Consider the following 27566-nt stretch of genomic DNA (forward strand, 5'->3'; position numbering starts at 1 on the left):
GCCCGCAAAAATAGCACTCGGGGGCCCCCCAGGGCTGGCTGGCTGCCGCGCGGCGCAGGCTTGCGGTGAGCTGGAGTCGGCAGCTGGTGGGGCCCACGATGCCCATGAGGGTGCCGTGTGGTTGGGGTCGTACGACTGGACGTTACGGGAGGCCACTTCTAACGGGTTCGGGAGCTGCCTAGCTCCCGCAAGATCAAGTGTACCCCCTTCCAGTAGCCGCTGGCAGAGGTGCGCAGACCTCATGCCCGTAACAAAGGCGTCTCGGATTAAAAGGTCTGTGTGCAGGACCTCCGAAACTGCCTGGCAGACTCAGTTCCTCCCCAGGATGTGCAGGGCACGCCAGAAATCATCCAGAGACTCACCGGGGAGTTGCTGTCTTGTGGACAGTAGGTGCCTGCCTCCCTTCAGGAGCTCCATCGCTTCGGAGTAAGTGGGCGCATCCCGGATGAGAGGAAAAATGTCAGAGCTCACCCGTGAATAAAGGACTTGGAGCTTCTGCGAGTCTGAGGGTTCCTCAGCAGATGTTTGGAGGTAGCTTTCGAAGCAGTGGTCAAAAGCGGACGTAGCGTTGGCTGCTTGAAGGCTCAGCTGCAGGCGATCAGGTTTGATACGAAGATCCATCATTTAAAAAAACTTTGCGCAATAAATTGATTACCACAAAGACGAGAGTAGTGGAATAATCGAGTCTTTATTGAGCAAAGATGTTGTGCCTCCTGTAGCTGCCACCAGAATGGCTGCAGCACCGGCGAGCGCACACATTTATACGCCACCTACTGGGCGGAGCCAGCAGGCAGGGATTTACCCAAGTACCTCTAGTATATGTGTCTTACCGTAATACATATAATACTGCTAGTGGTGACTACCACAATACCTTTATCGTCCATTGTGAGCACACAAGGTTGAATCAGTTCCATAATTACATTATTGGGTTATCAAATCTACAGGAAGGGAGGCGGCAGATGTGCTGTCAGCACACTCTACCTTCTTACTCTATCTCAGTGGGAACTGTCCCAATCTAATCATCCTTGTTTCTGTCTGTTGCCGTGGGTTACAAAATTCGTGCCTGACCTCCCCGTGGCTGTGCTTGCATATTCAGAGATTGCTAGACCTGTTGTTGGACTTGGTTTCATGATTAGAGTTGGACTGTCTGATGTAATCAATATGTGTAACATCGTTAACCATATTGGTCATTCCATATCTGAAGCTCCTGTCAGCAAATCCTCGTTAGCTGTATTATTCCTTCCGAGTCTGCAGCTCCCAGCTAACTTTTAGACCATGTGAGCTATAATGTTGAACTATGAACTATGATATAATTTGTGAATTGCAACAACAGCGGGAGGGCATCATAGAGTGGGTGTCACAGGGAAGAGGTTCGGGGTTCAGCAGCAATGCACAGGGAAGTGGCTCGCTCTCAGCAGGGGCCTCCTTCCTGATGCTGAGTCCCTCAGATAGGTTGAGTGTCTTTCAATGAGGGTCCGCTTTTTGTGCTTCATGCATGGCAAGCCCCCTGCCCATCACTGAGTTAATATTAAAGTTTGTGGTGAATGTATCCACCAGATAGGTGATATGCATTTGAGGTTTGGTGTGATATGCCTTTCAGGCTTGGATTGGAACCCCGGTGGACTTCGCCTCTGGCTCCGCCTCCCCGGGGCTGTATATAATGTTGCGTCCAGTGGGTGGCGCTCAGTTTGTACTGAAGTCTCTGGCTAGCTAAGTTCTTTGCGTATTAAAGCCTTCATTAACTTGATCTCTCTGTCGTGTCATAATTGATGGTATATCAATTTAATACGCAAACAACGACACTATGGACCTCGCTCTCAAGCCAGAGAAACTCGATCTAGATGCACGGTCGCCAGAAGCCAAGGAGATCTTCTCGCACTGGCGCCGCTGCTTCGAGGCGTATATCGGCTCCTCAGACGCACCTATCCCCGAAACTCGCAAGCTGCACCTCCTCCACGCCCGGGTGTGCCACAGAATCTCCGTTTTAATCGAGAAGGCGATCTCGTATGACGCTGCGGTCGAGATTCTAAAGAAGCGCTTCATCAAGCCCGTCAATGAGGTGTTCGCGCGGCATCTACTCTCTACCCGCCGGCAGCGCTCCGGGGAATCACTGGACAAGTATTTGGAAAAGCTCACCATACTCGCCAGAAACTGCGATTACCAAGCCGTGTTGGCGGAGGACCACATGAAGCTGCAGATCCGGGATGCATACGTGGCTGGAATCTGCTCGAACTACGTCAGGCAGCGACTCCTAGAAAACGGGGCAAATGACCTGCAGGAAAAGGCCAAATTAGCCACGTCGTTAGAGGTGGCCTACCAGAACCTCGGCGCGTACCCCGCGGACCCTGCGAGCCCCACGTGGACTTCACCAGAGCCGACCACGCCACAGGCCTGTGCCGCGCCCCTGCCCGCCCAGACCGGGGGACCGTCGTGCTACTTCTGTGGTCAGGGCCAAAATCCAAGACAGCGTTGCCCAGCCCGCTCTGCAACATGTAGCAACTGCGGCAAGAAGGGGCATTCCGCAAGAATCTGCCTGGCCAGACTGAAGGCCCAGAAGCAGAAACCTCACCAGGCCCAAACAACGGACTCACAGGCCTGCAGGCCCCGCAACGTGGCTGCGTGCCTGCCGGACACGCCCTTTTTCAACGCATCATTGGCCTCGTGCGATTCGTGGGGGCGGCCATCTTGGCCGCCACCTTGGCCGCCATCTTCTGCTCAACCTGACACATGCGACCGATGGGGGCGGCCATTTTGTGACTCCGGTTCCCCGGTTGACACAGACTACCCGTAGCTTGGAGCAGTCACCCTCGACCAGTCACGGCCAAAGCACCTGCGGAGCTCCATGATGGTCGTCCAGGTCAACGGGCACGAGACCCCCTGCCTCTTTGACTCCGGGAGCAGAAGATTTCATGTATCCAGATCCTGCGCACCTACCCTGCGTCCCAAACAATCTCCCTCACCTCTGGGTCCCATTCGGTCCGAATTTGGGGGTACTGTATCGCGAACCTCGTGATCCAGGGCGCTGAATACGCCCGCTTATGTCCTCCCTAACCGAAGCCTGACCCTGAAGTTCGGCGGACCCTTACCCCCCCTCATGGTCTGTAGCCTCGCGACTCTGAAGGTCACCCCCCCTCGCTCTTCACAAACCTCACCCCTGACTGCAAACCCGTCACCACCAGGAGCCGGCGGTACAGTGCCCAAGGTATGACTTTCATCAAGTCAGAGGTTCAGCGACTCTTGAGAGAGGGGGTCATTGAGGCCAGCAACAGCCCCTGGAGGGCGCAAGTGGTGGTAGTCCGGTCCGGAGGAAAGAATCGGATGGTCGTGGATTACAGCCAGACCATAAACTGGTTCACGCAGCTTGATGCGTACCCCCTTCCCCGCATAGCGGAGATGGTTAATCAGATGGCGCAGTACCGGGTTTTCTCCTCGGTCGATCTGAAGTCCGCCTACCACCAGCTCCCGATCCGCCCGGAAGATCGCCACTACACGGCTTTTGAAGCAGCCGGCCGGCTCTTCCACTTCCTTAGGGTCCCTTTTGGCGTTACTAATGGGGTCTCGGTCTTCCAGAGAACGACGGACCGAATGGTGGACCAGTACGGGCTGCGGGCTACTTACCCGTACTTGGACAATGTCACCATCTGCGGCCATGATCAGCAGGACCACAATGCCAACCTTGAGGAGTTCCTCCAGACCACCCGGGCCCTAAACTTAACCACAACAAAGAAAAATGCATTTTCCGCACAACCCGGCTAGCCATCCTTAGCTACGTCGTGGAAAATGGGGTCCTAGGGCCTGACCCCGACCGCATGCGCCCCCTCACGGAACTCCCTCTTCCCCTCAGCCTCTAGGCCTTCAAACGGTGCTTGGGGCTTTTCTCCTATTATGCCCAGTGGGTTCCCAACTATGCGGACAAAGCCCGCCCACTTATTAAGACCACAACATTTCCCCTGTCGGCTGAGGCCCGTTCAACCTTCAGCCGTATCAAGGCTGATATCACTAAGGCCGCTATGCACGCGGTAGACGAGACCATTCCCTTCCAGGTCGAGAGCAATGCGTCAGACGTCGCCCTGGCTGCTACCCTCAACCAGGCGGACAGGCCAGTTGCGTTTTTTTCTAGAACCTTCAATGCTTCCGAGATCCGACACTCCGCTGTCGAGAAGGAGGCGCAATCTATTGTGGAAGCTGTGCGGCATTGGAGGCACTACCTAGCTGGTAGGAGGTTCACCCTCGTCACCGACCAGTGGTCGGTCGCCTTTATGTTCGACAACGCACAACGGGGCAAGATCAAGAATGACAAGATCTTGAGGTGAACTCTCCACCTACACTTACGATATTAAGTATCGTCCAGGGCAGCGCGGTGGTGCAGTGGCTAGCGCTGCTGCCTCATGAAGTTGAGGTCCGAGGTTCAATCCCGGTCCTGGGTCACTGTCCGTGTGGAGTTTTCACATTCTCCCCGTGTCTGCGTGGGTCTCAGCCCCATAACCCAAAGATGTGCAGGGTAGGTGGATTGGCCACGCTAAATTGCCCCTTATTTGGAAAAATGAATTGGGTACTCTAAATTTATTTTTTTTAAAGTATCGTCCGGGGCAGCTCAACGAGCCCCAGATGCCCTGTCCCGCGGTACATGCGCCAGCGCGCAAGAGGATCAACTGCGGGCTATCCACAATGACCTCTGTCACCCAGGGGTCACCCGGCTTGCCCATATTATTAAGGCCCGCAATCTGCCCTACTCCACCGAGGAAGTCAGGGCCATGACCAAGGATTGCCAAGTCTGCGCGGAGTGCAAACCGCACTTCTATCGGCCAGGCAAGGCTCGCTGGTGAAGGCTTCCAGGCCCTTTGAGCGCCTAAGTATCGACTTCAAAGGGCCCCTTCCGTCCACCAACCGCAATGCCTATTTCTTAACCGTCATTGATGAGTACTCCCGCTTCCCATTCGCTGTCCCCTGCCCCGACATGACCTCGGCCACTGTTATAAAGGCACTGCACAGCATCTTCACTCTGTTCGGTTTCCCCGCTTACATCCACAGCGACCGGGGTACATCGTTCATGAGCGATGAGCTGCGTCAGTACCTGCTCGGTAAGGGCAATGCCTCAAGCAGAACGACCAGCTACAGCCCGCAGGAAAACAGGCAGGTGGAGAGGGAGAACGCAACGGTTTGGAAGGCCGTCCTTCTGGCCCTGCGGTCTAGAAGTCTCCCAATTCTCCGCTGGCACAAGGCCCTCCCCGACGCCCTCCATTCCATTAGATCACTCCTCTGCACAGCCACGAACGAGACCCCTCATGACCGTTTGTTTGTTTTCCTGAGGAGGTCCATCTCCGGGGTCTTGCTTCCAACCTGGCTGACAACTCCAGGACCTGTTCTTCTCTGGAGGCATGCGAGGAGCCATAACACGGATCCCCTAGTCGAGAGGGTCCAGCTGTTACATGCTAACCCCCAGTACGCCTACGTCGTGCAGTCTGACTGATGGGAAGATACGGTTTCCCTACAGGATCTGCCGCCCGCTTGTTCCCCCGCCAATATTTCTCTCTGCATCCCCACATCACCACCAACCGCACCCCTCCCGTGCCTCCATTTCCCCCCCCCCCCCCGCGCCTGCACTGTCGCCCCCAGCCACCCACCCGGCCATTGCTCCCCAACCTTCTACGACACGTCAGACAGAAGCTCTGACCGCAATGCTCCCGGATTTATCATCGTCGATGACGTCTGTGCCCAGCGCACCACCGCCTGAGCTGAGGAGGTCAAAGAGGACGATCAGGCCTCCTGATAGACTGAACATTTGATCCCACGTCACTCACGACGGACTTTGTGTATTTTTAAACAGGGGGTGAATGTGGTGAATGTATTCACCAGATAGGTGATATGCCTTTAAGGTTTGGTGTGATATGCCTTTTAGGCTTGGATTGGAACCCCGGTGGACTCCGCCTCTGGCTCCACCTCCCCGGGGCTGTATATAATGTTGCGTCCAGTGGGTGGCGCTCAGTTTGTACTGAAGTCTCTGGCTAGCTAAGTTCTTTGCGTATTAAAGCCTTCATTAACTTGATCTCTCTGTCGTGTCATAATTGATGGTATATCAATTTAATACGCAAACAACGACACTATGGACCTCGCTCTCAAGCCAGAGAAACTCGATCTAGATGCACGGTCGCCAGAAGCCAAGGGGATCTTCTTGCACTGGCGCCGCTGCTTCGAGGCGTATATCGGCACCTCAGAAGCACCTATCCCCGAAACTCGCAAGCTGCACCCCCTCCACGCCCGGGTGTGCCACAGAATCTCCGTTTTAATCGAGAAGGCAATCTCGTATGATGCTGCAGTCGAGATTCTAAAGAAGCGCTTCATCAAGCCCGTCAATGAGGTGTTCGCGCGGCATCTACTCTCTACCCGCCGGCAGCGCTCCGGGGAATCACTGGACAAGTATTTGGAAAAGCTCACCATACTCGCCAGAAACTGCGATTACCAAGCCGTGTTGGCGGAGGACCACATGAAGCTGCAGATCCGGGATGCGTACGTGGCTGGAATCTGCTCGAACTACGTCAGGCAGCGACTCCTAGAAAACGGGGCAAATGACCTGCAGGAAAAGGTCAAATTAGCCACGTCGTTAGAGGTGGCCTACCAGAACCTCGGCGCGTACCCCGCGGACCCTGCGAGCCCCACGTGGACTTCACCAGAGCCGACCACGCCACAGGCCTGTGCCGCGATCCCTGCCCGCCCAGACCAGGGGACCGTTGTGCTACTTCTGTGGTCAGGGCCAAAATCCAAGACAGCGTTGCCCAGCCCGCTCTGCAACATGTAGCAACTGCGGCAAGAAGGGGCATTCCGCAAGAATCTGCCTGGCCAGACTGAAGGCCCAGAAGCAGAAACCTCACCAGGCCCGAACAACGGACTCACAGGCCTGCAGGCCCCGCAACGTGGCTGCGTGCCTGCCGGACACGCCCTTTTTCAACGCGTCATTGGCCTCGTGCGATTCGTGGGGGCGGCCATCTTGGCCGCCATCTTCTGCTCAACCTGACACGTGCGACCGATGGGGGCGGCCATTTTGTGACTCCGGTTCCCCGGTTGACACAGACTACCCGTAGCTTGGAGCAGTCACCCTCGACCAGTCACGGCCAAAGCACCTGCGAAGCTCCATGATGGTCGTCCAGGTCAACGGGCACGAGACCCCCTGCCTCTTTGACTCCGGGAGCAGGAGAGTTTCATGTATCCAGAAACGGTAGGGCACTGCTCCCTGCGCACCTACCCTGCGTCCCAAACAATCTCCCTCACCTCTGGGTCCCATTCGGTCCGAATTTGGGGGTACTGTATCGCGAACCTCGTGATCCAGGGCGCTGAATACGCCCGCTTATGTCCTCCCTTACCGAAGCCTGACCCTGAAGTTCGGCGGACCCTTACCCCCCCTCACGGTCTGTAGCCTCGCGACTCTGAAGGTCACCCCCCCTCGCTCTTCACAAACCTCACCCCTGACTGCAAGCCCGTCACCACCAGGAGCCGGCGGTACAGTGCCCAAGGTATGACTTTCATCAAGTCAGAGGTTCAGCGACTCTTGAGAGAGGGGGTCATTGAGGCCAGCAACAGCCCCTGGAGGGCGCAAGTGGTGATAGTCCGGTCCGGAGGAAAGAATCGGATGGTCATGGATTACAGCCAGACCATAAACTGGTTCACGCAGCTTGATGCGTACCCCCTTCCCCGCATAGCGGAGATGGTTAATCAGATGGCGCAGTACCGGGTTTTCTCCTCGGTCGATCTGAAGTCCGCCTACCACCAGCTCCCGATCCGCCCGGAAGATCGCCACTACACGGCTTTTGAAGCAGCCGGCCGGCTCTTCCACTTCCTTAGGGTCCCTTTTGGCGTTACTAATGGGGTCTCGGTCTTCCAGAGAACGATGGACCGAATGGTGGACCAGTACGGGCTGCGGGCTACTTACCCGTACTTGGACAATGTCACCATCTGCGGCCATGATCAGCAGGACCACAACGCCAACCTTGAGAAGTTCCTCCAGACCACCCGGGCCCTAAACTTAACCACAACAAAGAAAAATGCGTTTTCCGCACAACCCGGCTAGCCATCCTTAGCTACGTCGTGGAAAATGGGGTCCTAGGGCCTGACCCCGACCGCATGCGCCCCCTCACGGAACTCCCTCTTCCCCTCAGCCTCTAGGCCTTCAAACGGTGCTTGGGGCTTTTCTCCTATTATGCCCAGTGGGTTCCCAACTATGCGGACAAAGCCCGCCCACTTATTAAGACCACGACATTTCCCCTGTCGGCTGAGGCCCGTTCAGCCTTCAGCCGTATCAAGGCTGATATCACTAAGGCCGCTATGCACGCGGTAGACGAGACCATTCCTTTCCAGGTCGAGAGCAATGCGTCAGACGTCGCCCTGGCTGCTACCCTCAACCAGGCGGACAGGCCAGTTGCGTTTTTTTCTAGAACCTTCAATGCTTCCGAGATCCGACACTCCGCTGTCGAGAAGGAGGCGCAAGCTATTGTGGAAGCTGTGCGGCATTGGAGGCACTACCTAGCTGGTAGGAGGTTCACCCTCGTCACCGACCAGTGGTCGGTCGCCTTTATGTTCGACAACGCACAACGGGGCAAGATCAAGAATGATAAGATCTTGTGGTGAACTCTCCACCTACACTTACGATATTAAGTATCGTCCAGGGCAGCGCGGTGGTGCAGTGGCTAGCGCTGCTGCCTCATGAAGTTGAGGTCCGAGGTTCGATCCCGGTCCTGGGTCACTGTCCGTGTGGAGTTTTCACATTCTCCCCGTGTCTGCGTGGGTCTCAGCCCCATAACCCAAAGATGTGCAGGGTAGGTGGATTGGCCACGCTAAATTGCCCCTTATTTGGAAAAATGAATTGGGTACTCTAAATTTATTTTTTTTAAAGTATCGTCCGGGGCAGCTCAACGAGCCCCAGATGCCCTGTCCCGCGGTACATGCGCCAGCGCGCAAGAGGATCGACTGCGGGCTATCCACAATGACCTCTGTCACCCAGGGGTCACCCGGCTTGCCCATATTATTAAGGCCCGCAATCTGCCCTACTCCTCCAAGGAAGTCAGGGCCATGACCAAGGATTGCCAAGTCTGCGCGGAGTGCAAACCGCACTTCTATCGGCCAGGCAAGGCTCGCCTGGTGAAGGCTTCCAGGCCCTTTGAGCGCCTAAGTATCGACTTCAAAGGGCCCCTTCTGTCCACCAACCGCAATGCCTATTTCTTAACCGTCATTGATGAGTACTCCCGCTTCCCATTCGCTGTCCCCTGCCCCGACATGACCTCGGCCACTGTTATAAAGGCACTGCACAGCATCTTCACTCTGTTCGGTTTCCCCGCTTACATCCACAGCGACCGGGGTACATCGTTCATGAGCGATGAGCTGCGTCAGTACCTGCTCGGTAAGGGCATCACCTCAAGCAGAACGACCAGCTACAGCCCGCAGGAAAACAGGCAGGTGGAGAGGGAGAACGCAACGGTTTGGAAGGCCGTCCTTCTGGCACTGCGGTCTAGAAGTCTCCCAATTCCCCGCTGGCACAAGGCCCTCCCCGACGCCCTCCATTCCATTAGATCACTCCTCTGCACAGCCACGAACGAGACCCCTCATGACCGTTTGTTTGTTTTCCTGAGGAGGTCCATCTCCGGGGTCTCGCTTCCAACCTGGCTGACAACTCCAGGACCTGTTCTTCTCTGGAGGCATGCGAGGAGCCATAACACGGATCCCCTAGTCGAGAGGGTCCAGCTGTTACATGCTAACCCCCAGTACGCCTACGTCGTGCAGTCTGACTGATGGGAAGATACGGTTTCCCTACAGGATCTGCCGCCCGCTTGTTCCCCCGCCAATATTTCTCTCTGCATCCCCACATCACCAGTCGCCACCAACCGCACCCCTCCCGTGCCTCCATTTCCCCCCCCCCCGCGCCTGCACTGTCGCCCCCAGCCACCCACCCGGCCATTGCTCCCCAACCTTCTACGACACGTCAGACGGAAGCTCCGACCGCTATGCTCCCGGATTTATCATCGTCGATGACGTCTGTGCCCAGCGCACCACCGCCTGAGCTGAGGAGGTCAAAGAGGATGATCAGGCCTCCTGATAGACTGAACATTTGATCCCACGTCACTCACGACGGACTTTGTGTATTTTTAAACAGGGGGTGAATGTGGTGAATGTATTCACCAGATAGGTGATATGCCTTTAAGGTTTGGTGTGATATGCCTTTAAGGCTTGGGTTGGAACCCCGGTGGACTCCACCTCTGGCTCCGCCTCCCCGGGGCTGTATATAATGTTGCGTCCAGTGGGTGGCGCTCAGTTTGTACTGAAGTCTCTGGCTAGCTAAGTTCTTTGCGTATTAAAGCCTTCATTCACTTGATCTCTCTGTCGTGTCATAATTGATGGTATATCAAAGTTAAAAGCAAATTACTGTGGATGCTGGAATCCGAAACAAAAATAGAAAATATTTGACAATCTCAGCAGGTCTGACAGCATCTGTGGAGAGAGAACGGAGCTAAGGTTTCGAGTCAGGATGACTCTTTGTCAAAGAGTTAATATTAGTGGCAGCAGAGTGCACTCAATTTGATGTCAACACCTAACACATTATGATAGATCACGAAAAGTAAAGGATTTGATAAATAGCACTCACTTAACATTGCATTTACCTAAAGTAAGCCCCATGATCTTTCTGAATAGATGGGGCTTTTACTTGCTGAATGCACAGGTCATGCGTGATTAGAACCCTTTGTTCTTTGTAATTCTGCCACCCTGATCTCATGTCACAGGGTGGAAAATGGGCACCAACGGGAGCCTCTTCTTGATGCCACAGACTATCCATGTTATTGTATTCCTTGACTTTGCAGTCAGAATGGCTTTCACCAGTAATACTAATTAACATTGTAATTTCATTCTTACCATGAATTGCTGGTGAACTCAAGGTTCTTTCGCCCTTCAGTTTCCCCTCTTCCATGCACGAGATCCCTCCTGGTTCTTAGAATTTGCTGCACCGTAGCCGCTGGAGTGAAACTAGGAACACATGGGATTCTCAATAGTCATCGCGTATTAGTTATTTTGCTGGAGCAGATGGAGGAGCAATGCAGCATGGGGGCAAAGAGGGTGAGCAGCATTTGAGATGCATGCACATCACAAAACATTACCTTACTCAAATAATTTACAGGTCATGCAGATCCAAAGATGTGGAGCTCTTTCTGAGAGAAATGTGCATCATCAAAAAGGCTGCAGAAGGCTCTATCACATTCTGTATGGAGATCTACAGCCAGGATTACCTGTCCAGATAGTTGTGGCTGTAGCAGCAATAGTTATCCTGCCACTTAACTTTTAGAACACACACTCATTCAAGCAACCAAACAAAGGGAATACAATATTATTAATTGCCCACTGAATGGCCTCAATTGGTGGCAGGGTGGGATGTACATCCCCATGCCTCCCACCAAAGATTTAATCGTGTCGAGGCAGGGAAGTGGTGAGGTCCCTACCTGCCACCCTCCCACCTGATTAAATGCACCCTTTGCCATGGGAAGAGCTTTAAATTCGACGTAGACGGCAAGGTTGCACAGTGGGTAGCACTGTTGCTTCACTGCGCCAGGGTCCCAGGTTCGATTCACAGTAACTTCATTGCAGTGTTAATGTAAGCCTACTTGTGACAATAAAGATTATTATTATTGTTATTATTATTAAAGTAAGTTTGGGAGGCCTGGACCTGTTCACCCTCTTGAAGAAGGATTTTGGTACAAAGACCGGCAGGCACTGGAATAGAAACAAAAATTGTGGTGACACATTCATTTTAACTGCCTGCACCCGACCCACCAACGACAGAGGGAGGTTGTCCCATCTTGCCAAATCGGCTGTCACCTTCCCCACCAAACTAGTACAATTATACCTTTGGAGCCCACCCTAACCCCGAGCCACCTTCACCCCCAAGTATCTAAAGTGGGTTGCCGCCGGACAATGGCAATCCCCCCCCCCACCCCGCCCCTGCTCCCAGCTGGAAGACCATGAAATACTTGCTCTTGCCTAGGTTCAATTTATATCCCGTGAACGCTCTAAATCTTTGAAGCAGCTCCCCCACGATTTCAAATCTTTCCAATACCGTCATTAAATAACTCCACTCTACCCGATCAAACGCCTTCTCTGCGTCCAGTGCCACTACAACCTCCGTCCCTCTTCCATCTGCTGGAGACAGGATCACATTCAGCAACTTCCTCACGTTCGAAAATAACTGCCTTCCCTTCAGGACACCCAACTTTTCCTCCCCAATCATCTTCAGGAGACATCCCTCCAACCTTGCCGCCAAAATCTTTGCCAATATCTTGGCATGTACATACAATAGCGATATGGGCCTATATGACACACACTCCACTGGGTCCTTATCCTTCCTTAGCAGCAGGGACATCGAAGCCTGCTCCATCGTTTGTGGCAAGAAACTCTGCCTATTGCAGCCTTGAACATTCCCACCATCAGCAGCTCCAGCTTATCCTTAACTTTTTTATGGAATTCAACTGGGAACCCGTCAGGTCCCACCGCCTTCACTGCCTGTATCCACCTAATCGCCTACTGCACCTCCTGCTCCCCCACCGACCCCTCCAACCTGTCTCTATCCTATTCACCCAACTTCGGGTACACAACCAATCCAGGAACTCCCTTATCTTCTGCTCCTCCCCCGGTGACTCCGACCTATATAACCTCTTAGAAAATTCTTTAAATACCTTATTGATCTGTTCCGGGGCCAGCTTCGCCATCTTATCCCACATCTGAACTATCTCCCTCACCGCCACCTCCCTCTGGAGCTGACCTTCTCCGCATGCTCATAGACCGCCCACATATTCCTCGATCAGCTTCCCAATCTTATCACAAAAACTCCGGTCCCCTAATAACACCAAGTCCAGTCTCTACCCTGACCTCTGAGCCATCCCTTTCTCGAAAACCATTCCCGCCCAATACGGTGCATGGTCCAACATCAATATCTCTGACCTCCTAACCCCAGCCAATAACGTCTTCCTCACCATGAGTACACTTTATGTACCGGGGAGAAAAATGAATACTCCCATTCCCTCGGGTGCAGGAATCTCCACGGGTCAACTCCTCCCATCTCTCTCATGAGCCCTAGCTAGCACCTTCACCCCTCCCTAACTGGGCCAGTGAGCGCGGCTGAGACCTATCCACTTTCGGCTCTTGCACCAAATTCCAATCGCCCCCCACTATTAACTCGTGGGTATCCAAATCCTGGATGGCACCAAGCACCTTCTTCACAAACCCTGCATCATCCCAGTTGGGAACACATATGCTCGCCACCACCCCGAGGCCTACTATCGAACCCTGAATGGAAAACCTGACTGACCCAACCCTTCCTAAGCCTCACCTGATCTTTCACCCTCATATGGGTCTCCTGCAGCATCACCATGTTGGACTTTAAGCTCTTAAAATGGGTAAAGACTCTCGACCTCTTCACCAGCTCCCCTAATGTTCCACGTTACAATTCTGACCGGGGGTCTCGCCCCCCCCCCCCTTATCCGCCATCATCATAACCCGGGCCCTGCCTCTCAAGCCTGACCCACCCGGTCCCTTTGTTGCTGTTGAACCTTTCCCCCCTCCCAGAATCCCCCCATCCAGGGGCGGATCTACTATGAAACTAATGAAGCTTAAGCTTCAGGGCCCCTAATCCCGGAGGGGCTCCAGAAGTGACTTTAGCCCACATTGCTTAAAAATGTTGGGTCCTCTGTATGAGAAGGGTTTTGAAAAAAAAAAAAATATTAATAATATAGTGTAATTTAATACAAAATAATAGTTCAAATAAAAATTAAACGGTTATTAAAGTATGTAGGCTAGCCGTAAACAAAAAAGCGTTCAAATTAACGATGTTTCATTCTATATTTAATATAAAATAATTATAAATAATTTAAAACACTATTAACATTTATGACAGAAATACAAACAGTCGATGACGTGTCGTAACAAAAAAGGGGAGCCGTTGAAAAGGCAATCACAATGCTAACGTGAATTTTCAACGTGATAGCACTCGTGATAGCGATCTAGACAAGAATTTTTTTCAATAAAGTGTTCATAAGGATACAATATTTTAATTACCCCTACTGAAAAATAAATGTTATATTTAGAAAAGTAAGGGAAGTAATAAAGGTGAAGTAGTGTTAGATTAGCCTAAGCCTATTGTTTTTATGAAGAGGTGAACGGAAGGTAGGCTATGACCGCATAGCCTAGGCTAATACTATATTACAAGTATTTTTGAAAAAGTAATAAAAGGGTGAATTTGTGTTAAATTACAAGTGTTTATTATGAAAAATAATGGTAAAATTGTGTTACATTACCTTAGCCTATGAGTTTTGGTGGCCCAGTCTTGCCTAACTTAGTCTAGCCTAGCGTAGGCTAGCTTGAACATAGCCTACTTTAACCTATTTAGCTTATTTATTATAAATCTTAAAAAATGGCGCTTTATTTTCTGAGAAGGGTTTTTTTTTTTAAAACTTTCTCAGAAAGTAGACCTAAAAAAAAATCCTTTCAAAGCATGCGACAATAGTCGCACAACTCAAATTGATTAACATGTGCAAGATGAAATTGTGAATCAAATCAACAACCTAGACACCAAATACAACTCTATTATTGTTGACTCTACGCCTGACCTGACACATGTTGACCAGCTAGTAATTGTGGTTCGATACTGCTATAATGGAAAACTCTGAGAGATTTTTAACATTTTTACCGATAGAAAACCATTCATCCACGACCTTGTTCAACAAAATACAACAAGTCCTGGTTGAACATAAGCTTTCACTTGAAAATATCCGTGGTCAGTCCTACGATAATGCATCTAACATGAAGGGCTCGGAGAAAGGGCTGCAAGCACTCTTTAAAAACATTAACAGGTACGCAAACTATGTACCATGTGCAGCCCATTCACTTAACCTTGTTGGAGAAAAGGCAGTGTCTACTGTACCTGAAGTTGTTTGACTATTTTGGCATTTTGCAGGAGCTGTATGTTTTCTTTTCTGGATCTCCACGAAGATGGGGGATTTTAAACACACAGGGCAATCTACATTTTGCGCTAAAGAGCTTAAGTGTAACTAGATGGTTTGCACACTATGAAGCAGTCTGGGCAATTAAAAATGGATATATGGGTATTTTACAAACTCTCAAACATATTTTTGAAGACTCAGAAGAGAAGCCTGAATGTAAACGAGATGCAAAGAATTTATACCACAAGTTGGTAAAGCTGGAATATGCTATTTTAACAGTCGATTGGGAAGAAGTGCTGGAGCGTTTCAACAAAACAAGAAAGAAACTCCAAACCCCTGGTTTTGATGCATTTGAAGGTTATCTTCTGCTATCATCTTTACTTTCGTTTGTTAAAGAACTCAGAGAAAATTCAGCCAATAGGATTGCACACTATGAATCAGAAGCAAAAGGTTTGTGTGAAGATGACAAAACATTAAATTCTTTACCCGTTAGTCTGACCTCAATAAAACTCGAGATGGATTTGTAGGCTTAGCATTAGTTATTTTTATTCGACTTGCAAGTCTGACTCGTTTCACAAAAACCCAGAACACAAGCAGTCTCCTAGGTCTCCAGAATCGAGTGCTGTTGGAGAACAAAGAAATCTCTACAGATACATTCAAATGACATCAAGTTTCACATACACAATTCCCATAGGTCATCCTATACCCCTCCTGACCTGGCCATACATCCTAATTGGCTCACTTCTCATTCCTTCCCCTGGCCTCTTGTTACCCAGCATCCTTTTCTCCTCATGCACTAGACACCCCTCCCCCTTCCTTGCCATGCTCTCTGAAATCCTTTGTCTGTGAACTAACATGAATTAGACCCGCCTACATCTACATTACTGTTACTAATATATTTAAAGTAACTATTTTATATCACATTCGTCATTCCCTCCTTTTATCATTTCATGATAACTGAGCTATTCAATCCGTAGCTACAGCCCCTCATCTAAAAAGATTTGTCGCTGCATTTCCAATTCCTGTTGTAGCCCCCCCTCATCCGCTGCACCCTCGTGGATCCTAACAGCCAAGATTCTAGGGGCGTCTATCTGTTCCAGTGCACCCCGCATTCTACCCATCACGCATTTAAGGATGGCCAGGCCCACAAAGATGCAGCCGAGTGCCACTGCTAAATACATGGCCATATTTATCAACCAGTCATTCCAACCTCCAAATCCCCAGTTACCCCAAGAGCCAGGGTCCTGCATTCCGTCCAGGTGATCCCGTATGCGATCCATAAATTTAGTGATGTTAGCGGTTAGGTCTTGAACTCCCATGATACACTTGCCCTGCACTATGGCGCATACCCCACCCTCACGGGCCAGAAGATAGTCAAGAGCATACCGGTTCTGCAGTGCAAACAACTGCAGCTGAGACAATTCCTTGGTTATTGCCCCGAGGGCTCCCAAGGTTTCGTTTCCCAGGATGGTAAGGCCACAAATAAAATAATTCCTATCGTTGACCGCCAAGGAACCCCCCACACCTCCCAGTGTCAAGACGCTCAGAATTCCCCACCCGGCTGAGTGGCCCCGGTTGGGTGCGAGAACCTGAGGTTTTTTCCAGTTCTCGCAGAATTCAGCTGAGACTAGAGTCCCAATAGCAATTTGGCGGGGAAATGGGGGTGACAAAACATTGGTCCCTGTGCCATTAAAAAAAAAGTAGTATCCTTGCTCCGTGTACAGGCTAGCATCACAACCAGTATATCGGTTGCGTAGAGATCCCCCAGTAGCCCAGTTTATCCAGCTTTGGAACGCCCATTCGGGCCTCCTAGCAATGCGGAAAACTCTAGTCCCAACAGTGATATGAGAGACATTCGCCCAGCCACAAAGGAGCTGGAGGCCGGCGTTCAATGGAACGCAGGTGGTGTTGTAACAAACTCATTGGCCAGACGCCTGAGTGATATGGCACCTCCTGTCCGTACAGGTGGGGAACAGACATGTTATATTCGTTTCCACCTCTACCAGCAAACAGCCACACCCATCACTGCTGAAACAATTCTCGTACGACCAGGAGTCCCTATTGGGAGTGAAGTGGCTAGGTATGTACGCCCTCCACCATTGCAGCCTATCATACTGTGAGTGGGAATTATCCTGAGGCAGGGGAAGGCAAATAGCCGGTGGTGCTGAACCCGGATCGTAAGGAAGAGTGACTTTCTCCGGCGGTGGCTCGGAATGCTGACAATGAACCATCGTTTGGGGAGTGCCCCAAAGTGGTGAAACAGAAAATAACCTCGACACCGATGCGGGGTTCGGGTAGCAGACAACCTGTCCCTGGCCATACAAGCGGTGGTAAATCTGGTAGAAGAGATTCATACTACCCGGGCTTTCCTCAGTCTGGGCCCTAAATGAATTAAGTGTATCTCCTGATAACCCACGTTCTAGTTGTACTCCCCTCCTTACACGCCCTGTCCTCTCTCTAGTCCCCCTCACAACCTCTTCCTACCCGCCCCTGACGGTCTGATTTTACCTTTATGGCACCAATCTTAACACATCCAAAATCAAATTTACATGTACTCCAAAAACAAGGCAATGTCCATGTAATGTTCCCTTCCCATCGCCGGGACCGGTGCAATTGTTTCATGAGTCCTACATTGTCCGTTAACCTGATGACCTTCCATGAGTCGATACCATGCCCTCGTATATGGGGGCATCGAAGAACATCACCTCTGCATAAACGAAATGTCCTTGTAGTTTGGTTGGGGTTACAAATGTAGATAATATTTCCCTTTTCCATGTCCGTCGCCAATGTCACTCCAAGCGAGGTGAGGCCGAAGATCATACAGGCCACCCCATCATGCTTCACACCTGTAAAACAGCACTGGGGAAGGGAGGCAGGTTAGTAACCGACCTTTTTACAGTGGCAGAGGTGGACCCAATTTACAGTGATGGAGGTGGACCCAAGCACTCCGCCCCTCCACTTTAACTGCCGTGGGCGTAGTAAGGAGAACTTGGAAGGGCCCCTCCCATCACGGCTCCGACCCTTTCCGCGTCCAATTTTTGACCATGACATAACTACCGGGCTGCACTGAAAGTGAGCTATGTAATGGGGACGGTGATGGGTGAGCCGTGCGGACCTGGCCATGGAGCTCCTTGAGGTCCTTAGTGAGGGCTAGAACATAGGTGGTCATTTCTTCAGTCATATGGTGAAACTGAACCAGTCTGGGAACATGCAGGCTCCAGGGAGTTCTAAGGGGCCTGCCAGAAAGGATCTCGGCAGGAGAGAGCCGGGCCGGTCCCACAGGTGTAACCCGCAGCTGGAAGAGGGCAACGGGGAGCAACTTAAGCCATGTCAGTCCCGTGTCTGCTCTTAATTTAGCCAATTTAGTTTTGAGGGTCTGATTGTGTCTCTCAACCAACCCGGCTGCCTACGGTCTGTAGGCACAGTGTAACTGCTGGCGTATGCCCAACTAGGAGCAGAACTCCTTGTTAATCTGTCCAATAAAACGAGGCCCGTTATCAGAACTTAACTGAGCTGGTATACCATACCGGGGAATGATTTCCCACATAAGAACTTTAACCACAGTAGCAGCTTTATTATCGATAGTCGGATACGCCTCGAATCATCTGCTGAACACATCCACAATGACCAAAACATATTTATAACATAGACACCTTTCTAACTCAATGTAATCCATTTGGAGAGACTCAAAGGGACCATTGGGCAACGGGGTTTGCCCCATACCACAAGGGATACCTTTGCCGGGGTTATATTGCTGACAGATTAAACACCGATTACTGATACTCTGGGCCAACCCCTGCATTTTAGGGTGCCACCAAGTGTCCAGCAACAAATCACTAGTCCCCCGAGCCCCACAATGAGTTGCAAAGTGTACACATTCGACGACCCATAAAGCCAGTACATCAGACATACAAGTCTGATGTGCTGGCGTGGTCCATAAAGAGGAAACAGAATCATATGTACAACCTAACCGTTTCCACATTTGTTTATCACTCTCAGGAGCATCCTCCTGTAAGCTTATGACGTCTTGGATGGTTGGCATTGGCTTGTCAGAAGCAGACATATTTATAGCAGATCGTTTAGTCTGACTTAACATTTTAGGCACCAGCACTTGCTGAATTTGCGCGGCTATCCACGCTGCACAATCTGCTTGTTCATTACCAACGTCAACTGGGGTCTTACCATTTGTATGGGCAGCGCATTTAATGATGGAAATCTGCGCGGGCATAAGGAGGGCCTGTAGTAGGTCATTAACTAAACCCCGGTGGGATTATCATAGATTATCATAGAATTTACAGTGCAGAAGGAGGCCATTCGGCCCATCGAGTCTGCACCAGCTCTTGGAAAGAGCACCCTACCCAAGGTCAACACCGCCACCCTATCCCCATAACCCAGTAACCCCACCCAACACTAAGGGCAATTTTGGACACTAAGCACAATTTATCATGGCCAATCCACCTAACCTGCACATCTTTGGACTGTGGGAGGAAACCGGAGCACCTGGAGGAAACCCACGCACACACGGGGAGGATGTGCAGACTCCGCACAGACAGTGACCCAAGCCGGAATCGAACCTGGGACCTTGGAGCTGTGGAGCAATTGTGCTATCCACAAGGCTACTGTGCTGCCCACGTGCTGGCCGAGGTAAGGAATCCCCTATTCTTCCAGAGCTGTCCGAAGTCATGAACTACCCCGAAGGCGTATCGGGAGTCAGTGTAAATATTTACTCGTCGATCTACCCCAAGTATACATGCACGGGTAAGGGCAAAAAGTTCGGCTTGTTGGGCTGAATAAGGGGTCTGAAAAGCGTCCGCTTCTAGGATCAGACCATCCTGATCTACGATTGCGTAACCGGACAGTCTCCGGCCAATGGGGCTTATTAATGCACTGCCGTCAATATACATAATCATGTCAGGTTGTTCTAACGGAATATCACTCAGATCGTCCCTTGTTGTGGTAGTTTCCTGAATCAAGGCTAAACAGTCGTGGCCAGGGGGACCGCTAAGAAAACAGGCTGGATTGATAGTGGTACAGTATTTAAATGTCAGACATGGATTGTTCAAAAGGTATATCTCATACCTATTCTAATGAGCTGTGGTAAGATGCTGAGTCTGCAGTTGCCCCAATAGTGCGATTACCGAGTGGGAGCTATATACCGTAATATCCTGTTGGAGAGTTATATTGGCAGCAGCCTGCAAACTATTGTATATCGCTGCCAAGATCTGGGTGCAAACAGGGTGGCCCAACGCCACTGGATCAAGTTTGGAAGAGTGCTTGTCCCCATGTTGCTGGGTTAGTACCGCTGTTGAACATCCTTCCAGAACAGTACAGTATATCTGGAACGGTCGGTCGTACAAGGGCCTACCGAGGGCCGGTGCTTGTAACAAGGCCTGCTTCAGGCAACGGAAGGCCTCGAGTGCCTCGGTGGTGAGAGTAAAATTCCCCCCTTCACTAGTGTAAGGCGTCAGCAGCTTTGTATAGCCAGCGATGTTTGGTATCCACTGCCGACAATAATTCACCATACCAGCCAATGACGGACCTCCTTGGCTATGGTAGGGGCGGGGAATTGGCATATTGGTTCAATCCTACTGGGTTTGAGACTTCTTTCTGTGGCTGTAAGTAAAACTCCTAAGAACTTGATCTTTGTCTGAGCCACCAGGACCTTTGATTGGGAAACAACATAACCCAACGAGGATCGGTGGTTTAATAACTGGATCACATCATTCCTGTTACTGGGCTCATCAGGACTCGCTGCCAATATGTCATCTACATACTGCACTAGAGTGGAACCATGCTCCAATGTCAAAGCCTGGAGTTGGGTCTGCAGACATCTGGAGGAGAGCGTAGGTGAGTTGACGAACCCCTGTGGCAGTCGGGTCCAGGTATACTGCTGTCCATTGTAAGTGAAGGCAAACAAATATTGGCTTTCAGATGTGAGTGGGAGGGCAAAGAAGGCGTGCTGAAGGTCAATTATGGCGAAGACCCGGGCTTGAGCTAGAATTTGAGCCAGTATGTGGGCAGGATTAGGGACGAGAGCATGTAACGGCTGTGCGATGGCATTGATTGAACGTAAATCTGTACTAATCGGTGCTGGTCTGGTTTGGCTGGTTTAGGCACAGCAAGTATCGGGGTGTCACATTCTGATTGGCAACGGACCAAAATACCCTGTTGCAACAGCTCTCGGATTAATTTGTCTATAGACGGGGCAGCTTGGGGTTTCAGGGGGTATTGCCGAATGGAAGGCAGCTTTACATGGTCCTTAATCGTTACCTTAATAGGTGTAACATTTGTCTTTCTCACTTGTGATGGGTATTCCGCCCAGACCTGTGGATTGACATATTCCAAAACATCACATCCCCGGTGATGCTGAAGTCGAGTGTTAATCGTTTCAGGGACCTCAAAAGTGCCGTCTGGCGTGACTTGAAGTGCGTACTCTGTTGGATCTGAATGATCCACTGCCCTCCTTACCATAGGCCCCAGATCCTTGGCATGGTACTGGTCGTGGACCTGACGTGTAATATGAGGGCTTACTGAAGCTGACTGTGGCCATAAATGTGGTGGTATTGTAACAAAATCGGCTGTACCTTCTTTTCCCGTGACTGTGGCTGTAACCTTGACTGGCCATTCGGTCCCAATTAACGGCCGGTATTTGTCCTCCAACTCCCTGTTTTGTCCGGTTCTGTCATAGGCCAGGGTAACGTGATACAGTGAATGTTCAATGTCTAACGTCCACCACTGGGGAGTGATAGAAATATAGCACTGTTGTCTCATCCTCCATGATTGAACCGTTACCCCTTCGTCTCCGCACTCTAGCTGTAGCTGGAAGATACACAGTAAATCTCGGGCCAACAAGTTACAGTCCAATCCAGTAGTCACTACAAACTGATGATCCGCAGACTTATTCTCGTAAGTGACTGTCACAGGTTCAGAAATAGGATACTCACACACCTGTCCTTGGAACCCCGACAAATGCTGCGTGTGGTCGGATAGTGGTAGTCAAAGTTCTGATTGCATCGAAGACATGGCTGCTCCAGTGTCGATTACAAATGGGCAGTGTTGATCTCCTATCTGCAGAGAAATAATAGGTTCCCTGTCCGATTGGAGAGTCCTTATGACTAAATTAGCTAGTCAATCCTGTGTTGGGAAAGGGTTTGCCTGGGACAAGTCAGTGTACCTCGTCTGTCCTCCCGTTGGTGGGTACCCCCTCCTTTGGGTTGGGTAGTCTCCTTCTGCTGCCCGTTTTTTAAAGGGGCATTCCTGTTGCCAGTGATCTGCACGGCCGCAATTAAAACATGCATTGTTCCCTCTATATCTGTCCCGTCCTCTTTTCCCAGTAGACCAATGGCCCCTCAGAGGGGGCGACAGTTGTAAAGTTGTTGGTGCATATGGTAGGCCATAAAGAGGAGCTGAGGGTCCATTTGGGTGGGTTTGATAGCCTACCCCATGTTGATCCACCCACCCAAGGTCACAATATTGGGGTTCCAGATGGTAAGCCACCGTTTCTGCTGCTGGTTGGGGTCTCAGATCATCCTTTTTCATTACATACTCAGTCTTAATCTTTGTAACTGAGCCTCCTTCCTGGCCTACACTCTCCTTCCAATAAAATCTGACTGCCCTGGCCATTTGAGAAGGGCCGTTCTCTGTCCAATTCATGTTATTACATTTCACGGCAGTAGCCACGGAAGGTGGTAGGCAATGCATTAACATAGCACAATATTGAGGGGAATTCTGACCATTTTGGTATGTCAAGTCGCCTGACTGCCCACGGTAGATTTCATTAAAACGTTCCAGAAATTCCTCTGGCTCTTCAGTCCTTTTAGGTTTGAGGTCTAAAATAGCAGAAATGTTTGTGGGCTTTTGAAATATGACATTCAAAGCATTCAGAATTTGTGCCCGTCTATCATCGTCCAAAACATGGGCTTGCTGGAGTGCGGCGTGGCTAGCATAATTCAAGTGATTGAGATGATTGCAGTACTCTGCTGGGGTTAAAACCTGCTGGACTAGGGCCCAGAGGTCCCTAGAATCAGCCTGATAAACTGAGATGGTAGTTCTCAGATAATCCACGAAAGCAGCAGGAGATTTCTTCCTGCCTGGGATTGCAGCCATAATAGCCATCACCTCACTGGGTCTCCATGGAAAATAAACATCTATCGTGGGCTGGGCCACCGCTGTCACAGCGTCAGGGTTTGGTATTTTCCTAATCGGCAACTGTCTCAGAGTCTCACTAGGGGGCGCTCTTGCTGATTCCTCTGGCTCTTCCAAGACTTCGGCGTCCTTCCCTATCACTAGGGGGAGCTCCAGCTCCTCAGGACCATTCCCATCCTCTTTCTTTGTTCTCGTACTTTTCTGTCCTACCATATCGGTCTGAAGGGATCTAGGTGGTATGAGTGATTGTTTCTGGATAGGATCAGGCCCCTCTGTTATTGTCCGAGATCTGGTCCTAGAGCTATCCTCTGTCAATGCAAGGCCAGCCATTGAACTACGTCGCCCATTTTGTTTTTTTACTCAAGTCCACCCTCTCTTTACTTGCGCGTTTTTTGAATGCACACTCCTTTTTCAAGATCTCCAGAGTTTTCTGGTTTCCCCCTTCACTAATTGGAATTCCCATTTTAAGGGCATTTTCTTGCCAACTTGATAACATGATCTTATCTCTGTCCTCTTGACAATATTGTCTCCATAATCCAATTAATTATTTTGCTTTCATACTTTGGCTCTTTTTCCAGATTTTCCCCTGAATTTTCTTAATGCTGTCCAGGTCTTTAGTGCCCCCTAGTGGCCATTCATCACACAATTTGTTCCTTAAGGTTGCTGACATTTTCCTAAAATCTCTCGCTTTAACTGGATAAATATCACATAATATTTGCAATGGCGTGCCTGGATCATTCGTGTTATCCAAGCAATTCCCCATAATCTCAACTAGTCCTCAAGACTGCGTTTTTTTGCCACTACAGTCCAAGGATACAATGTTAGCTTAATCAACTATAGATTTTAAAACACCCATTGAACTAAACCCTCATCCTGAGGTCCCATCAGTTCTCCAAAAACACTCACACGTGGAATTAAACCATCATTTTGATGTCCCATTAATTCCAAAACTAACCCAAAACCGAATCATCACTCACACATGGAATTAAACCATCATTTTGATGTCCCATTAATTCCAAAACTAACCCAAAACCAAATCATCAATTATGAAATCCTGTCAGTTAAATTTCTAATCCCCAGACTGACCTTTGATTTCGTCGAGACGATCTTTCCGTACCAACCGCAAGTGACCAGACTAATCAGACCATAAGAAGAGGGGAAAAAATCAATACGCGGTCATTTTCCAGCTATACATTGTGGGCCCTTTTCCACTTTCCTTGTCCAAAATCAGTCTAATTCTGATTTCGCGGTTGGTCAGAACCGTCTTGAGAAATCCCTGGTTTCCGGCACCAAATGACAAAACATTAAATTCTTTACCCGTCAGTCTGGCCTCAATAAAACTTGAGATGGATTGGTAGGCATAGCATTAGTTATTTTTATTCGACTTGCAAGTCTGACTCGTTTCACAAAAACCCAGAACACAAGCAGTCTCCTAGGTCTCCAGAATCGAGTGCTGTTGGAGAACAAAGAAATCTTTACAGATACATTCAAATGGTATCATGTTTCACATACACGATTCCCATAGGTCATCCTATACCCCTCCTGACCTGGCCATACATCCTAATTGGCTCACTTCTCATTCCTTCCCCTGGCCTCTTGTTACCCAGCATCCTTTTCTCCTCATGCACTAGACACCCCTCCTCCCTTCCTTGCCATGCTCTCTGAAATCCTTTGTCTGTGAACTAACATGAATTAGACCCGCCTACATCTACATTACTGTAACTAATATATTTAAAGTAACTATTTTATATCACATTCGTCAAAGATATCACCTCAAGTTATTCTGATGCTTCCAACGCATTTTACAAGGACATTTTCAGATGGAACAAGTGGTATTGCTTCTTTGAGAGGAGCTGACAAATTTAGGATAGAAGTTCTATACCAACTCTATGACTGCTTGATAATCCAGTTACGCAAGAGGATTGGCCCATATGAGCAGATTGCAAAAAGGTTCAAGTTCCTCTCAGAATTGGTGAACAATTCTGAAATTGATGAGGACAGTATTCATAGAATTTACAGTGCAAAAGGAGGCCATTCGGCCCATCGAGTCTGCACCGGCTCCTGGAAAGAGCACCCTACCCAAGCCCACACTTCCACCCTATCCCCTATCCCATAAGCCAATAACCCCACCCAACACTAAGGGCAATTTTGGACACCAAGAGCAATTTAGCATGGCCAATCTACGTAACCTGCACATATTTGGACTGTGGGAGGAAACCGGAGCACCCGGAGGAAAGCCACGCACACACGGGGAGAACATGCAGACTCCGCACAGACAGCGACCCAAGCCAGGAATCGAACCTGGGACTCTGGAGCTGTGAAGCAATTGTGCTAATCACTATGCTACCGTATAATATCGTATTACAAAGATGATATTGACCACAAATTAGTAAACGAGTGTTATCAGTTCAAAGAACATTTGCACCTTAGGAAATCCCAGAACACAGAAGAAAACACCCCATCTAAAATGCAATGCGCAGAAGTTCTTCGGCTTATTTATGAGCAACACCTAATTGAAGTGTTCCCCAATATTACTACTGCGCTTAAGCTGTACTTGACAATGCCTATCACGAACTGTGAAGCAGAAAGGAATTTTTCAAAGCTATCCTTTAAAAAGAACAAATTTTGATCTACCATGACTGAAGAGTGCTTAAATTCTTTATGCATATTGTCTCTAGAAAATGACACTGCCAGGAAGCTCTTATATGACAAAACTGTACATGAATATGTTGCTAGAAAAAACAGAAAAGAGTATTTTGTTAAATGTGCTTCAGGTAGTATGTATTCTCATAGGTGTCTAAAATAAAAGATTATATTGACTATGGTCTTTTCTATGTTTTATTTCATCATTCTATGATGCATCATGCATGTATATAACATTTTCCTCATTTTCATCCCACCATAACTCGAAAAGTATAAGGCATAGGAAATTTTCACACCAGTGACTTTGACATGTGAGATAATCCAGTACAGCAATTTTAATCAAAATCTGAGATGTAGTGGTTAGATTTTGAAAAGGTTTGTGGTGATCTGTCGTGGAACAACCCCATTGAAGAAGATAACAGTGGTTAACCAGACCTCATTGCTGGTTGCGAAGGGATCCCCATAACAGTTCAAGCTTCAAGGCCCCAAAAATGTAGGTCCGCCACTGCCCCCATCCACTTCCTCTTGAAAATACCTCTCCCAGTTTCGACCCCATTCCCCCACCTTTCACACCTCCCTTGTGTTGTGTTGGGTGCTCTGCTACACAGACGAACCAACACGGTTGCAGATGGTACAACTCTGTTTTATGACTATCAACAACAACATCTGTAAGCTTGTTACTGTGGTTCGTTCATTACCCTTTAACCTGTGGACCCAGCCATAACACTATCTTGGAGAGGCACTCAGCACATGGTGAATGTCTGAGTGGCTTGCTGTGAGCTCTGTGCCCTGAGCTGTCTCCTGCTGGAATGAGTGGCAACTGTGGTGTTCCCCGTTTTATAGTGCGTGTGGCCTTGCTTGTGATTGGCCGTGATGTTGCGTGTGTGTTGATTGGTCCGTTGATCTGTCCATCAGTGTGTATGTGTGTTTGCACCATGATGTTTATCTGAATATCATGACACCTTGCTAATTGAAACCTGTTTGACCAGGTTCCAATGACCATGGCCTCTTCCCCCCACCACATTCCCATTCATGAGCCAACCTTCTCTTGCTAGTGTGGAGGCCCCTGCCCAGGCCCCCCTCGTCCCAATCTCCTCCTCCAGGTCCCCCTCCCTGAAAACAAAGACACACAAACATAACCAGTGCAAAACACCACGCCCCAGGAAACCACCATAACCCTAAAGCCCAATATTTTCATACCCATTATAGTTCATAGCAAAGGTAAACTACCTTTTCCCATCAACCAACCCAAAAACTCAACTGTTACCCCCACAAATACAAAACAAATAAACGACCTGAAACAAGAAATAAAAGCTGTACACAGCATTTAATCCCCCTCCCCTCAGTCCGAAGCCAAATCCCAGTCCCATCTCTCATTTCAACCCCAGACCTTTGGCCTTCATAAACGCCTCTGCCTCCTCCATCATCTCAAAATAGAAATCTCTCGAGTTATAGGTCACCCTCAGCTTCGCCGAGTAAACCTCGCTGAAGGGTGCCGCCTTCACCCAACCGAAGGCTGCCGGCTTCTCGCCAGCTCCACAGTTAAGTCCTGGTATATTCGAATACCAGCTCCTACCCACTTCACCTCACGCCTTTGCTTCGCCCAACTCAGGACCTTCTCCTTAACATGGAACTTGTGGAAGCAAATTATGACCGCCCTTGGTGGCTCGTTTGCTTTTGGCTTGAATCTGAGTGACCGATGAGCCCTGTCCAGCTCATATCAGGATGGTTTTTACCCCCTTCCCCCAAAACTCCACCAGCATCTTTGCAAAGTACTCAGTCAGCCTTGGGCCCTCCAACCCCTCCGGCAAA

The sequence above is a fragment of the Scyliorhinus torazame genome, chromosome 6 (assembly GCF_047496885.1).
Source record: "Scyliorhinus torazame isolate Kashiwa2021f chromosome 6, sScyTor2.1, whole genome shotgun sequence".
In the NCBI taxonomy this organism is placed as follows: domain Eukaryota; kingdom Metazoa; phylum Chordata; class Chondrichthyes; order Carcharhiniformes; family Scyliorhinidae; genus Scyliorhinus; species Scyliorhinus torazame.